At 41.6% G+C, this 10890-nt stretch overlaps 1 pseudogene across 1 annotated transcript; it reads left to right on the top strand.

Moving 5' to 3' along the window:
- Positions 1 to 269: 269 nt before the first annotated feature.
- Positions 270 to 2026, top strand: LOC122445926 (annotated as a pseudogene). The gene has a single exon (XR_006270727.1). The product of XR_006270727.1 is annotated as a protein SET-like (transcript).
- The last annotated feature ends 8864 nt before the right edge of the window (positions 2027 to 10890 follow it).

Genomic DNA, 10890 nt, shown 5'->3' with positions numbered 1-10890 from the left:
TCTGTCGTCCCCTTCTCCTCCTGCCTTCAATCTTTCCCAGCATCAGGGTCTTTTCCAGGGAGTCAGATCTTCGCATCAGGTGGCCAAAGGATTGGAGTTTCAGCATCAGCATCAGTCCTTCCAATGAATATTCAGAACTGATCTCCTTTAGGATGGACTGGTTGGATCTCCTTGCAGTCCAAGGGACTCTCAAGAGTCTTCTCCAGAGTTCTCTGAGCTCGCAGTTCCTCTTTCTTCTCCTGGGAGGGTTCTTGGCTTTTTTCCCCAGCATGGCCCCCAAACACCAGTCTTCTCTTCCATCCCAAGTGAAGAAACTGAAGAAAGCCAAGCCGACTCCTGCCTCCAGGTCAGACGAGGCATGTGCTTCTTCAAATTTGCCGAAGGAAGAAAAAGAACAGCAAGAAGCAATTGAGCATATTGATGAAGTACAAAATGAAATAGACAGACTTAATGAACAAGCCAGTGAGGAGATTTTGAAAGTAGAACAGAAATATAACAAACTCCGCCAACCACTTTTTCAGAAGAGGTTGCCAATTTTTCAGAAGAGAATTAATCGCCAAAATCCCCAATTTTTGGGTAACAACATTTGTTAACCATCCACAAGTGTCTGCACTGCTTGGGGAGGAGGATGAAGAGGCGCTGCATTATTTGACAAGAGTTGAAGTAACAGAATTTGGAGACATTAAATCAGGTTACAGAATAGATTTTTATTTTGATGAAAACCCTTACTTCGAAAATAAAATTCTCTCCAAAGAATTTCATCTGAATGAGAGTGGTAACCCATCTTCAAAGTCCACTGAAATCAAATGGAAATCTGGAAAGGATTTGATGAAACGATCAAGTCAAACACAGAATAAAGCCAGCAGGAAGAGACAGCATGAGGAACCAGAAAGCTTCTTCACCTGGTTTACTGATCATTCTGATGCAGGTGCAGATGAATTAGGAGAGGTCATCAAAGATGATATTTGGCCAAATCCGTTACAGTACTACTTGGTTCCTGACATGGATGATGAGGAAGGGGAAGGAGAAGAGGATGACGACGATGATGAAGAGGAGGAAGGATTGGAAGATATTGATGAAGAAGGGGATGAGGATGAAGGTGAAGAAGATGAAGATGATGATGAGGGGGAGGAAGGAGAGGAAGATGAAGGAGAAGATGACTAATGGAACACTGATGGATTCCAACCTTTTTTAATTTTCTCCAGTTCCTGGGAGCAAGTTGCAGTCTTTTTTTTTTTCCTCCTCTTGTGCTCAGTCGCCCTGTTTTTGAGGTCTCTTTTCTCCTTTATACCATGGTTCACAACTTATTTGGGGAGGGGGGAAATATCTTGAGCAGAATCCAGTGGGAAAAGAATCTCTACCCCTTTCTGTTTCAAATTCATTTTTATCCCTTCCTGTCTCAACAAAAACTATGGAATCAACACCACCATGCTCTGTGGGAAAAAAAGAAAAACCTTCTGCTCCCTTAGCTCTGCTGGAAGCTGGAGGGTGCTAGGCCCCTGTGTAGTAGTGCATAGAATTCTAGCTTTTTTCCTCCTTTCTCTGTATATTGGGCTCAGAGATTACACTGTGTTTCTATGTGAATATGGACAGTTAACATTTACCAACATGTATCTGTCTACTTTCTCTTGTTTAAAAAAAGAAAAAAAAAACCTTAAAAAAATGGGGTTATAGAAGGTAAGCAAAGGGTGGGTTTGAGAGGTTGGGTGGGTTAAGTGGGCATTTTGACAACATGGCTTCTCCTTTGGCATGATTAATTGTGATGTTTAACGGACATCCTTGCAGTTTAAGATGACACTTTTAAAATAAAATTCTCTCCTAATGATGACTTGAGCCCTGCCACTCCATGGGAGAATCAGCAGAACCTGTAGGATCTTATTTGCAATTGACATTCTCTATTGTAATTTTGTTCCTGTTTATTTTTAAATTTTTCCTTTTGTTTCACTGGAAAGGAAAGATGATGCTCAGTTTTAAACGTTAAAAGTGTACAAGTTGCTTTGTTACAATAAAACTAAATGTGTACACACACACACACAAAAAAGAGTCTTCTCTAACACCACAGTTCAAAAGCATCAATTTTTCGACACTCAGCTTTCTTTATCGTCCAACTCTCACATCCATACATGACTACTGGAAAAATCATAGCCTTGACTAGACAGACTTTGTTGGCAAAGTAATGTCTCTGCTTTTTAAGATGCTATCTAGGTTGGTCATAACTTTTCTTCCAAAGAGCAAGTGTCTTTTAATTTCATGGCTGCAGTCACATCTGCAGTGAATTTGGAGCCTAAAAAAATAAAGTCTGTCACTGTTTCCATTGTTTCCCCACCTATTTGTCATGAAGTAATGGGACTGGATGCCGTGATCTTAGTTTTCTGAATGTTAAGTTATAAACCAACTTTTTCACTCTCCTTTTTCACTTGGAAAGGCTTACCATTCAGTTTATTAACATCCAACCAAATTGGCATCTGGAAAGTCTATTTATTTTGGTTACCTTGTTCAGGTAGTTCTCAAAATGTAGTTTTAAACATTCAAAATGAGGGCTAGAAGGGCCTCAAGTACAGGCAGAAGGAGAGACCAGCTGCTGTTTCACTGATTGACCAAGTAGTGTTGGAAGGTGGTGAAAGATGGAATTGAGAAAACAGATTTTGGAGTCATTTTATTGCCTGGATTTCAAACCCAACCTCTGCCATTTACCAGTTCTTTGATCGTAGGCAAATTACTTAATTTCTCAGTTCCCTTGTTTCTAAACAGGAAAATAATAGAATAATATCTCGCGAGGCTGTTGTAAAGATTAAATGAGATATCTATATTATAAAGCACTTTGAATCATACCTGGAATATAGTAAGTGTTCAGCTAATGCTTGTAATACTGTTTTATGCTTTAATAATGAAAGTGGTAATCCACCTCCTCCCATTTGAGAGGAAAATGATTAGCCATGCAGATTCTGTACAGATTTATAGCCATATATTGTCATGGCTGCTTTTCACAAACAGCGACCAGTATTAAAATTAAAAATGCTTAAATTAACAATACTGTTCTTTACATTTGAGCTCCACTTATACTGCATATGGGCTTCCTTGGTGGCCCAAACAGTAAAGAATCTGTCTGCAAAGCTGGAGACACAGGTATGATCCCTGGGTCAGGAAGATCCCTTGGAGAAGGGAATGGCAACCTACTCCAGCATCCCTGCCTGGGCAATCCTATGGCTAGAGGAGCCTGGTGGGCTACAGTTCATGGTGTCTCAAAGAGTCGGACACCACACGTGACTGAGCAACACTCTCTACTGCATATAGTCTGCAAGTGATTAGATTTCATTTGTATTGGTCCTGTTAAACTATAATGTGCTTTGAAAAAACTTTTTTAACTTTTTATTTTATATTGGAGTGTAACCAGTTAACAATGGTGTGATATTTTCAGGAGCACAGCAGAAGAACTCAGCCATATATATACGTGTATCCGTTTTCCCACAAACCCCCCTCCCATCCAGGCTGCCACATAACATTAAGCAGAGTTCCCTGTGCTTGTATGTCCTTGTTGGTTACCCATTTTATCTTATCCTCCCTGGGTGTGGTTCACACTCAGCATGTGCTTGGCTTTGTTCAGCATTCTATCTGTTGTGACTTAATCCCAACAGTCACTAAAAATGAGATTGTGAGAAACTTTGTTCCAGAAAAATTTGCTTACAATACAAAAGTTATTCATTTTTTCAGCGTCTTAAAGAGTTATAGGTCTTTTTTTAAATGTGGGGAGGGGAGAGGTCAACAAATGACTAGGATTTAACCCAAATGATTAAAAGGACAGGATGTTCTTTTTTCCCCCTAGAGGGCCACAGAAGGAAATGAGAACTAAATTTAATATCATGAGTTCTCATGTTCATAAATTGATGTCTTAGGTTTATGTGTCCCAGTAATTGTGCCCTGCTTTGGAAAGAATTACTCTGAAAGTTTAGTTCAAAGACAGAAATTCAGGAGCTGGTAGAGCTGAGTAGAAACTATGAAATAAAAATGTTGAGAGTTTCCAGCAAGGTATTTATCTCATGTGTAAATTCAGGGAAAATTTGTAAAGTGGAGTTAATGTGTCATGTCCCTGCCATCCTTTTCTTTCTTACCTCAGTGGTAAAACTGATGTCAAGCCACAGAGCGCTTTCACTCTCATCTACTTGTTCAGACTCTGCTATCAGACATTTAGATTTTGGTGAAAACTTAGGTCAATGTGTTACTGTTTTCAGGAAGGATTTGGTTTGAAAACTTTACCTCGAATTATAGATCGCAAGGTTTTTAATTGCCGTGTCATGAGTTATATTGCAAGCAACTGAGACCAGTCTAATTAACTTAGGCAAAAGGAATTTATGGGAAGAATAAGCTCACGGCTCATAAAATTGAAGGAAAGCTGAAGAATCAGGTCTTGGGAAGGACAGGAGCCAAGTCAAGCAACATCTTTGCAGCAGTATCTAATCACATTCTCCTCAGGGACCTCCTTCAAGATGAACTCTGATCTCCTTAAGTTTTTGTGTCATTCTACTCAATATTTAAATGCGAGGGAAAGAACATCTGGTTGGTCTAGCTTGAGGCCAACTCCTTGCTCAGGGAAAGGAAAGGGTGCCAAGACTGCAGCAGTGGGGTGAAACAAGATTCCGCAGAGGACTGAGGCATTCTTGGAAAAGGGAACAACAGATGCTGTGCAGACAAAAACATACATTTACTATACCCACCAAGTAAAGGCATTTCATAAGCCCATAAATGGGTGTGGGACATGCTCTTTGGAGATGCAGTAGAAGAAGATTGTCCCCACATTCAGGTCACCATCTTTCTTCACATGAAGGACCCTCCAAAGAGACCATTTCCTGGTCTCCAATGAGAGCATATAAGCCAAGTGAGATAAGAGCGACTCCACCATTCTTTCAATGGTTTTCTCTCAAAAACCTTTAAAGTTTAACTGCACTTGAGAAAAATATTGAATTCTGAAAGCTATACTTTTCAGTCTTTTGCAATGGTGCTGAAATGTGGTTTCTAAGGTAAATATTTGAATGAATGTTAATATATCTCAACCACTGTTTCAGACTGTAGATCACTGTCCATCTATGCTGCTGCTGCTGCTAAGTTGCTGCAGTCATGTCCGACTCTGTGCGACCCCATAGACGGCAGCCCACCATGCTCCCCTGTCCCTGGGATTCTCCAGGCAAGAACACTGGAGTGGGTTGCCATTTCCTTCTCCAATGCATGAACGTGAAAAGTGGAAGTGAAGTCGTTCAGTTGCGTCCGACTCTTAGCGACCCCATGGACTGCAGCCTACCAGGCTCCTCTGTCCATGGGATTTTCCAGGCAAGAGTACTGGAGTGGGTTGCCATTGCCTTCTCCCACTGACCGTCTATAGTCCCAACTAAATGTGCAGTTTCCTGAGTGCAATCCCAGAGTTCTGGTGGGGAGAAGTTCAGGTGGGGACTGATAGTAAACTTTTTCTAAGCTTCCCAGGTAGTTTTAATGTTTGTTTGAGAACCACTGAACCAGAGTCAACAAATCCCAATGGCTGTTGAGCATCTACTCTGCGTCAGTCAGTGTTCTGGACTCTAGAGATCCAATAATGAACAAAACAAAGTTCTTGCTCTTTGGAAGATTCTTATGAAGAAGAAGGAGAAGAGGGCATCACCGATGCAATGGACATGAACTTGGGCAACTCTGGGAGATGGTGAGGGACAGGGAGGTCTGGCGTGCTGCAGTCCATGGGGTCTCAAAGAGTCGGACACAACTGGGTGACCAAACAACAACAATGGAGAGGAAATTAATGATGAACAAACAGAAAAAATAAACGAACAGGAAAATTGTAGATCTCAAGCTTAACATGACCAAACAGAAGTGCTCACTTTTCGCCTGTCATTTTCTTTCTTCTCATGTCTCCTCTGTCTTAGATATGGTGCCCTTCTCCACCCAGATTCTCAGGTCAAAGGTTTGGAGATTATTCTGGGTTGATTTCTCTCTTTCCCTCCCTTCCCTTACCCGCCACAAGCACTCTGGCCTGAAGTCATGTCAAGTACTAGTAGTGGTGTTAGTCACTCAGTCGTGTCTGACTCTCAGTGACCCCATGGACTGTAGCACACCAGGCTCCTCTGTCCATGTGATTCTCCAGGCAAGAATACTGTAGTGGGTAGCCATTCCTTTCTCCAGGTGATCTTCCTGACCCAGGGATCAAACCCGGGTCTCTTTCATTGCTGGAGGATTCTTTACCATCTAAGCCACCAGGAAGCTCCTCCTTAGCTTGAAACCTCCTAAAAGTCAAACTTACCCTGATCTACCAGAACTACAAGATTCAGCCACCCTCCCCACCCAAGCACTCCCGCCACCTATGGGGTGCCTTGTCCTTTGTTCTCAATCTCCTAGGCATACCAAGATTGTCCGGCTTCATAACCTTAGAACTGGTTTTCTCCCTGGCTGACAGCTTCAGGTCATTTGGGCCTCAGCTCAAATGTTACCTCCTCAGAGACTTTCTTCATCCTTCCAAACAAGTTATTGTCAACAGTCTGTTTTATTTCCTTCATAGTCTTTAACATCTGAAATAACCTGACTTGTCAACTTGTTTACACATTAACATCTGTATTTTCTCAGTACAATGAAAGCTTCCTGAGTGCAAAGATGTTTGTCTGCTTTATTCATTGCTCTAACCCTAGCACCGGCTGTCTGGCACATAATAGGAGTTCAATAAATACTATTTTCTCAATGAATGAAAATAAGTGAGTGCATTAATGGAAAGTAACTGGTGGTGTGTACGTGAGTGCTAAGTTACTTCGGTCGTGTCCAACTCTGTGTGACCCTATGGACCACAGCCCACAAGGATCCTCTGTCCATGGGATTCCTCAGGCAAGAATACTGGAGTGGGTTGCTGTCCCCTCTTACAGGGGATCTTCCGGATCCCAGCTGGAGGTGGGGCTACTTAAACCGGTTATCTGTGAACAAAGGCTGAGTTTTCAGGGTCATGTTTGGAGACTATATAAATTCTGACTTTGCCCCGCACAAACTTTTCATTCCAGGCAGACGGGTTTACTTGCTGTTTGGCCAACATTCCTCATACTCTCCTGTCTGCTCAGTGAAGAGATGCAAGTCGTGCCATCACCATGGGCATGTCCTGAGCAAAGTGTTGGGTGACCTCTGTCAGGAAACTCACGTCCACACCTGTGCTCCTTCCACCTCCCTCAGCAAAGGCCCTTCTGCTCCATCCTTCCCCCATCACAGTTTTGGCTCTTCATACTCCCTCTTTTCTCCAGCAGAAATTGATCTCTCTCTTCCCTGAATCTTCGAGGATTCTCTGAGTACACTATTTACTTTGACTCTGGAGGTGGCTCTAGCAGTAAAGAACCCAGCTGCCAATGCAGCAGACATGAGACATGGGTTCGATCCCTGAGTCTGGAAGATCCGCTGGAGGAGGGCATGACAACCCATTCCAGTATTCTTGTCTGTAGAATCCCATGGACAGAGGAGCCTGGCGGGCTACAGTCCATGGAGTTAAAAAGAGACAGACGTGACTGAAGCGACTTAGAATGGTCGTGTGCATTGGAATATGTACCAGACCTGTGCCTTGGGCAAGTTATTTAATCTTTCTCAGCCTCAGTTCCCTCATTTAAAGAATATAATTCATGGTACTGATTTAGCAGGATTGATAAGATGCTTAAATATATATATATATATACATATGACACCAGGCACAACACTTGGTACATAATCACTCACTAAATGGTGGCTGTAACAATTATTGGGCTTCCCTGGCGGCTCAGACAGTAAAGGATCTGCCTGCTTAGCAGAAGGCCCAGGTTCGATCCCTGGGTCGGGAAGATTTCCTGGAGAAGAGAATGGCTACCCACTCCAGTATTCCTGACTGGAGAATTCCATGGATAAAGGAGCCTGGCGGACTACAGTCCACGGGACCTCAAAGAGTCAGACACGATTGAGCAACTTACACTACTACTACTATAACAATTATTATTTCTTCTTATTGTTAATAAATAATAGCAATTAGACCAATAATCATTGAAATAGAAAATAATATTATGGGTAATAATTGATAATATAATATTGGTGATACTATTTATTGATTGTTTACTATTTTCTAGTAGCTTCACATTTATTATCTCATATGTGGTGATTTTACAATCTGGTTGCTTCACGCATTTGTGTTTCATTTCCCAGCTAGATGTTTAGGGCATAGGCTAGCTATGTCTCAAGGTTGTTTTTTTTTTTTAATAATCCTCTAAGTGCCAAATTGGTGCATAGCTCATCACAAGTCCATTTGTTTGTTGCAAATGGTAAGATTATCTGTAGGTCTGAAATTTAGTGACTTGTGTTATATCAGAATATAAGCTGATCTAGAAATTCTGGAAAATTTAAAACTTGGGCTTAGATATGTCAGCTTCTTAAATAGTGTGCTGGTGAAAGGTCTGTGTGTGTGTGTGTTAAGTAGCTTCAGTCCTGTCCAACTCTTTACGACACTATGGATTGTAGCCTGCCAGACTCCTCTGTCCATGAATTTCTCCAGGCAAGAATACTAGAGTGGGTTGCCATGCCCTCCTCCAGGGGATTTCAGGGATCGAGCCTTCATCTCTTATGTCTTCTGCATTGGCAGGTGGGTTCTTCACCACTAGTACCACCTGGGAAGCCCAATGAAAGGTCTGCCTTACATCTATTTAACACTTCTGAACACTTACTAGGTGCCATGCTCTGTTATAGGCAACTGACAAAGGCTTCTAAGATAGGCAAAGAATGACATTCGTTTGTTTGTATTTCTGGGAGGTTTATAAACTCCATTTTTGAAGTTGCTTATTCCTTCCAAGAAACTGGCTCCTATTTTGGAATCTAAGCCACTTAGAGAATATACAAAACACAGTATTACAAACAGTTCGGCTCTAGAGTCAGTATGCCTGGGTTTGAATCCTAGCTCTGCTAATTTGTTGCTCTGAGATTCTGGGCATGTTACTTATCCTCTATTAGCCTCTGTTGCTTTAACTTAAAATAATAATAGTCCTTATCTTTAAGGATTATTGTGGATATGAAATGAAGTAATGCATATAAAGTATTTAGCACAGGCACACTATCAGTACTGGAAATATTAGCTCTCATTAAACTACTAGTTCATATTACCCTACCGAGCATACTAAAACACTGGACAAGAAGAACCACCTGGAAACTCATTTTTTAACAAAGAGAAAAGGAATGAACATATATATGTATATATAAATTCCATTATGGGTCAGGCTCTAGAATAGAAACTCTGCCTGTGTTATGTCAATCCTCACAACAACATGGTCAAACAGGAATAATTTTACAGATGAGGACTAGGATCTAGAGAGATTAAAAGTTTTGCCCAAGTTTACAGTGTAGAAAGAGTGGAGCCAGGGTTAGTCCTTCTCTGAATCCTTCTCACATAATAAAAAAGGAGCCACCTGTGTTTCATTCATCCTGTCTCAGAGATTCTACAAACATTGTCTTGTTTCTGTAGGGTGAAGTGAAGTGAAGTGAAGTCGCTCAGTCGTGTCTGACTCTTTGCGACCCCATGGACTGTAGCCTACCAGGATCCTCAGTCCATGGGATTTTCCAGGCAAGAATACTGGAGTGGGTTGCCATTTCCTTCTCTGTAGGGTAGCAATACTCAAATTTGGTGTACACGGGAATCACCTGGGATGCTTGTCAAAACCCTCAATCCAGGGCCACAGCCTAAAAGATTCTCATTCAAGGATAGAGTCCAAGAACCAGCATTTCAGGAAACACTCTAAGTCATTCTGTTGCGCATAGTTCCTGATCACATTCTAGAAATAGTGCCGTAAGGATTAAAACACCCAGTTTTTAAAATTACAACACTGTGGTGGTTTGTGCCATACATTGACATGAGTCAGCCATGGGTATACATGTGTCCCCCATCCTGAACCCCCCATCCACCTCCTTTCCCAACCCACCCCTCAAGCTTGTCCCAGTGCACTGGCTTTGAGTGCCCTGTTTCATACATCGAACTTGGACTGGTCATCTATTTCACATACGGTAATATACATGTTTCAATGCTATTCTCTCAAATCATCCTACCCTCACCTTCTCCCACAGAGTCCAAAAGTCTGTTCTTTATATCTCTGTCTCTTTTGCTGTCTCTCATATAGGGTCATCATTTCCATCTTGCTAAATTCCATTATATATGCGTTAATATACTGTATTGGTGTTTTTCTTTCTGACTTACTTCACTCTATATAATAAGGTTCCAGTTTCATCTACCTCATTAGAACTGATTCAAATGTGTTCTTTTTAATTGCTGAGTAATATTCCATTGTGTATATATACCACAGCTTTCTTATCCATTCATCTGCTGATGGACATCTAGGTTGCTTCCACATCCTAGCTATTGTAAACAGTGCTGCAATGAAAATTGGGGTACACGTGTCTCTTTCAATTCTGGCTTCCTCAGTAAAACACCCAGTTTTAAGATCATGTAATTCAGATATGTATATTAAAGACTGGTCCTGAAATCTTAAGGCATGTGATGATAATAAACAATGTATTTTAGGTTTAACATAGCGATTGCATACTTTGTGCTAATTTTTAAAAAATATTTATTTTTGGCCGTGTTGGGTCTTTGTTGCTGCATGGGCAGTGGCTACTCTTGGTCGCAGCACCTGGGCTTCTCATTGCAGTGGCTTCTCTTGTTGCTGAGCACTGGCTCTAAGGTGCATGGGCTTCAGTAGTTGCAGTTCCCAGGCTTGAGCACAAGTTCAATAGTTGTGCCACAAGGGCTTCTTTGCTCTGAGACATGTGCGATCTTCCCAGACCAGGGATGGAACCCATGTCTCCCTTACTGGAAGGCAGATTCTTTACCACTGAACCACCAGGGAAGCCCATATTTTGTATTCATTTTGTGTTTCTCTA

This window comes from Cervus canadensis, chromosome 8, assembly GCF_019320065.1.
Source record: "Cervus canadensis isolate Bull #8, Minnesota chromosome 8, ASM1932006v1, whole genome shotgun sequence".
Classification (NCBI taxonomy): Eukaryota; Metazoa; Chordata; class Mammalia; order Artiodactyla; family Cervidae; genus Cervus; species Cervus canadensis.
Note: the sequence above shows the minus strand (reverse complement) of the source record. Positions and strands in the feature narration are given on the sequence as shown.